Source organism: Leiobunum rupestre, chromosome 11 (genome assembly GCF_980474605.1).
Source record: "Leiobunum rupestre chromosome 11, qqLeiRupe1.1.hap1, whole genome shotgun sequence".
In the NCBI taxonomy this organism is placed as follows: Eukaryota; Metazoa; Arthropoda; class Arachnida; order Opiliones; family Sclerosomatidae; genus Leiobunum; species Leiobunum rupestre.
In genome coordinates, this window is record NC_143394.1 from 10,623,394 (window position 1) to 10,629,393 (window position 6,000).

The window sequence follows — 6,000 nt, forward strand, 5'->3', positions numbered from 1 at the left end:
GAGCTGTTGGCTCGCGTGGCATGAAGGGCTTGCCACCACCCTCGCACGCAAATTAACACGGCCACCTGAATTAAAGGTATTAAAAGTCTCTAGATGACTTGAGCATAGGGTGGTGCCTTGGGTATTAACCTAGCTGATTATATTATGTTTATGTATAGTAGATCAGATCAGATTGGTTACTTGAGATAATGAATCAGATATAGTCTAATATCAGATTGCTGGGTGATGAGAATAAAAGAGATAAAACTGATCTGAGTAATTGATTATCTTCGGATATCTGAATACATTATCAGTTGGCTGTCGGAAGCGAAACTTTAAGAATGTTCAGTTACGTTAAACATTAATAGTTTCCCATTTCGATTTGCAGGGGTCAGGCTAAAAAATGGCTGAAAAAAGATGATTTTTTTTACCTTCAGCGTGTTTGGTTTGTTTTAACTGCGAGTTCTTTTTCGACCGCTTTGCTATTTTCTTCCATTTCGGGTGGCTTCTTCCGCGAAAATTACGCGAGTTTGATTTCTAGGGTTTTTATTTTTCGACTTCTTTCTTTACCCTCAATCTGAGCCACGCCCACACGTCACCCCTTTCTCGTTTCCTACCGTTTGTTACCGAAGAAAATTGCTATCATTAAGTTTGTTCTAGGCTTTCCGATCGGTCAAATCGGAAAAAGCTCCATTCTCAGAACCTTCTTCTTTCGGAAAATGCCCCTGGTGGCGGTTCCTTGTACTAGCTACTACTCTCTACTTACATGTCTTCGTCTTGAGATTTCTTCACCGAATTTTCTTTTCCGAAACTGGAAAAGTCTATTCGCACGAGTGGGCAAACATTTTACTCCAGACTCTCTCGTTCATCGCGTTTGATCAAACCGGGACTAATTAATAAAACAGAAGGGATGGTCGAATTTTCAATTAAAAATCACCATTTTAATTATTTAATTATATTATATTATTATAAGATATCAGTAATTTTTTTAAATAAAATTTTGATGTTGAAATGCGCCATTTTCAAGGTATACATCGTAATTTTCAAGACCAAGATCGCCAAAGATTATAAGCATACCAGTATTGGGAAATATACAGGGGCGGATTAATCCTTTCGGCGCCTTTAGGCACAGAAAAATTTGGCGCCCCTTGGCATTGGTCAGCTAAGGAGGGGCGTATCGGTTTTTAATAAATAAATAAATATATTTTAGTTTCCTCAAACATTTTCGGCGTTATTTTGGATAGGGGCAAGCCAAGTAAATGGACAGTGGGGCTTTATCAGAGTTTTGGCGCCCCTAAAAAAATGGCACCTTAGGTACGTGCCTACTTTGCCTATTGGTTAATACGCCCCTGGAAATATAGGCGTAACAATGACTACTCACGTGCTAAGTTTGGATAAGGAACGGAAATGTTTGAGCAACAGAACCCGCCATTTTTTAAAAAGGTGTATTTTTAAAACAGATAAAATAAATTTTAAAAGATCACCATTTTGTTGGTCAAGATCAAAATTTATTAAATTTATATCATCCATTTGAACGCAAGCTCAGATATAGCAACAAGCGTTTACAAATTTTTGGGGGAGCCGACACGTCCCTGTTTTTAATTAGTCCGAAGGTCAACCAAGCTGTTTGATTGGAGATAAAGTGTTGGACTCATTAACGCCTTTATTTGGGCTTCCTTTCTAAGCAGCCGTTTCAATGACCAAGGCTTAAGGATAAATTTATTAGAATCTAATAATTTACGTCTACCTCTTTTCGGTTGAGTCAAAAATAAATAATGGTATTAATATTAATGGTGGGGTGGAGGAGTTGTAAGCACTTTCGCCTCGCAGCAAGAGGAGCCGGGTTCGATCCCAGCTTGTGGCACTGGGTGAAAAATCGGAAAAACTCCTTCCGCGTTGAGTTTGCAAGTTCTCCCCCCGCTGGTTAAGGGGTTTTTCCCCGAGCTTTTCGGTTTCACGTTCTATAAAAACTTGTAGAGGTTAACGGTAATAGTTAGTGTAGGGAGCTGTTGGCTCGCGTGGCATGTAGAGCTTGCCACCACCCTCTTACGCATTGTAACCTGGCCACCTGAATTAATGGCTTTAAAAGTCACTTGAAGACTTAGGCCTAAGGTGGTGCCTTGGGTATTAGCTTAACTGATTATTATTATTATTATTACCATAAGTAACATAATAATAATAAGTATGACAATTAGGAAAAATTATAACCGAATTGATTTTCAGAGATATTGCGCAATCAAGGTAATAATCAGCTAAGCTAACACACCAATTTCCGTATCCAAAGATTAACAAGACGTTCAATATACTAACACGTACCTTTTGATGTCTTGAAAAAATAGCTTTTGGCCCAAAAAGTAGGAAACAAAAATAACGCCAGGTGTTTGGGTTTGAATTTTCACCGCCATCTTAGGGGCTGCTGCCAGCGCCCCTAACCCCGTATGAGCGATTTGCGAACTATCCTAACTTTTAAAATCGCGCAATTTAGGCTTAGGTCTCTTATAACTGGAACGCGCCGCACGTGCAAAACATATTTTTCGCGTCTTCAGCAGCGCGCGCTTTTACGTTGTTTTTCTGTCTCACCGACTTCTCAAGAGGTGTCGCGGCGGACGTGCGCTTTTCGATTTCCCGAAATTTCTTTATTTTATTAAACATTAACCACTCAATATTTTTTGATGCGGTTTTCGCCATAAATTTTAGTTTTTAATGGGCTATAGGGCTATCTAACTGGTTTAAGCTTGACCGTTCCCCTTAAAAGTAAGTACCTCCACCACCGCCATTAACATCCGGTTCTACATAAAAAGATCATGGCAACCCTATTTTAAAAGATTTTACAACCAAGGACTAACGATTGGACAGAAAACGCCAATTTTTTTACGTTAATTAAGGTGATGATTTTTCCGCGCGAGCTTGAGTGCGAAGTCCGTAATTTGCGAGATAATGTTTTATCGCTGGGGGCTCTTATTTGAAAATAGCTCGTTTAGAAAAATGGACTAGGATTAACGCCCTCTATTGATCAGATAATGAAGATGCCCTGATGTTTATTCACGATAAATTCCGACCGCTTTAGTGGTCTCAGTGTTAAGTTAAAAGGAACCACCTATGGACTGCATTGTAAAGCAGGATAAAATTAGCGAATAAGTTGATTAGTCCATTAAGAAAAGGGATAATAAAGCTAAGCCCTTAACAAATTTTAAGAAATTTAAAAACTTACTAATAGTTCGTACCGATAGGTCTTCGAGCAAACCAAAAAGACGCGAAACTCGGACCAATAGATCTTCGAGTGAAAAATTAAATTAAATATAATAGCCAGAAATTCCAACGGTAGATCGGTTTCGTCCTATTTGGAACTCATCAGTACCGTGCGGGAAATCTGGCTCGCGACTATAACACCGAATAGAGAAACTAAGCCTAAATATTAAAAATTTCAAAACGATTTGCGTAGCAACGGAAAGCCGAATAGGTATATACGCAATGTTAAGTTAAATGGAACCACCTATGGACTGCATTAGTTGTCTCAGGTAACATTGATTTCGAGTATAGTGTCTAAGTGTCTAAATATGGAGAAGGTGAAATACGCTACTACCAAGGACCATTATATACTACTAAGCTAGCTTGCAAGTCCAAGTTGGAGCTGCGCGAGAGTGTCAGTGTCGAAAAATATCATTAAAAAAAGGAAATGTCATACTTAGTGATATTACGTTGCTTATGATATTACGTTTGCCATTAATCACCGGAAATATTTGATACTAGTACGAGGGTTATTTTTGCTAGAATTTTGAGTAATTGTTTTCGAGGGCTGTGAAATCGCGAGCGCTTTTCCTGGAGAAAAACTTTGTTTCGAAAATTGTGTGCTCGTGTGAATAGGCCGGCAATTTCTGGCCACTTCGCTGGGTTCGAAGTAAAGTAATCAATTCTTTTATAGCCGGTCGATTCCTTCTTGGGAACAGTTGTGCCGCGAAGATTGAAACAGCCGGATTGGGTTGTTGAATTAATTTCAATTTGGATTGACTTCGCGCTAAGATTGATTAACATTTGAAGAAACGTTATTTTAAATTAGGGGCTCTGCTAGAGACTTTATTTGGAGTCAAAACGTGGAACCCGCCCTTGTTGCCTTTTCTTCATCACCTACTTGGGATTGTAGCTGATGATTTGGTCAAATACTTACTACAGATTTATGTCATAGACAGTAGATACAGGGACGAGAAAGTGTATTGGCGGCCTCTGTTGGACTATATAACCTAAAACGACCTAAACGCAAGGAGAGTTAGTTGTAAACAAAAAAAATGGCGGTCACCTAATTTTAGCGGTTCTTGACGAGGCTTAAGTGTTCAAAACCTATAGGTATTTTTACATCTCCGAGGGGACTTTGTACCCTAGGAGGGGTTATACAACCACCGTGTCTGTCTGTCTGTCAGGCCTGCGAACGCGTTCGCATTTTCGGGGCAAAGGGTAATCACTGCGTGCCCAGTTTTTTAGAATCAGGGAAAAGGTTTTTCCAAAAGCGCCCTCTTTTTGTCATTGGGTGTAGTATAATTTCTATATCGACCGGGATTTGAACCCGAGCCCTCTTGCAAGACAGGTGAGCGTTCTACCGCAGAACCACGGATACAGTTACGCTTCACTGAAAATTAAAAACTCTTCCGAGGAGAGGTATATTTTGGCTTGCCAACTTGTTTTATTTCCACTCGTAGTTTTATTTTTAATTTAACATCAAAATTTTAAAAACTAAACGATGTGCATATTTGAATAACATTTTTTTAAATCATACCTGCAATTATCCGGATGTTCCACATGCACATGAGAACGAATTTTGGCAACTCACTTATAAGTAGTACCTAGTAAAAGTTTTTCTTTAGCTAGTTTTTTGTTTTTAATTTTAGAACTTTCCATAACCGGGTTTTTATTTCTGAATTCTTTAACTTCAATAATACTGTCCATGGTGAACCACGTCTTAACAATGGCCGCGGTTTGTTTACATCTAACTCCCCGTGAATATGAAGACGTTTAAAATCGAAATTCCTCCCCCCTGCTTTCTCGTCCCTGTATCTACTGTCCTTGGTTATGTGGCCCTCAAGGGGTCGGAGTGTGCAATAACTGGTGGCTTTACCGGGGAGTCGGGGTCCGGCTCTTGTAACCCGTAAGGGCGGTGGCGCACTGGGAGATGTTAGCTCCGTCCAAAGGGTCCTATCTCCAACCTCCGACTTCGGTCAGGTGTGGGCTGGATACTGGGCTTCGGCCCAGGCTAATGGAGAGGGGCCGGGCAACCTGGCCGCCTCGGCGGATTGGGTAGCCTGCTGTGGGGCGGCGAGCCTCCGTATGAGGGCACGGCGGACCCATCTCCCGGCCTTTTGGGCTCCCACCGGGATCTCCGGTGCCAGCTGTGCCGGGTTATGCGGGCTGCTGTGTGCCCGCCGTTCCCCTTTAGGAGCTCTCTCCAAAGGGCTTGGCTCCCTGCCTTTGTAGGTGGGGTGTCGGCCGGGGTTGCTAGAGCATCCGTTCTCTATCCCACTGCTGTGTGCGAAGTGGCGGGCTGGTCGTCCCATTGTTGCACCTTCTGCTGGGTTGAGCGGCTTGCGTCGAAGGTGCGACCATCAGTAGTGGGGTTCTGCTACCCATGCTGGTTTTGTCACCTGTCCGGGCTTGTGGACGCTGGCGTAGGGCATTCTGATGATAGGCCTCCGGTGGTGTGGTTCTTTTCTTACCGGTACACCGGGCTATAAATTCTGACTACATGTCCTTGGTTATGTGTATGAAGGTTTGGACATATTTTATCAAATCGTCTGGGTATCTCATTGGTTCCCTCAAACTGACGTCTTCTGACGTGATGGAAGCACACGATGGTGGCGTTTTTCCTCTCCCCCCCCCCTGGTGGCAGGGGGAAATTCAACCATTGTCATTATTCCTAAGAACAAATTCATTTTGGCTTTCTCCATATTCCAAAAATCGACCTTATGGAAATTTTGGGAATTTGAATTTAAATGGTACTTACATTTTTCTAACTAGGCGCAAAGGAAATATATT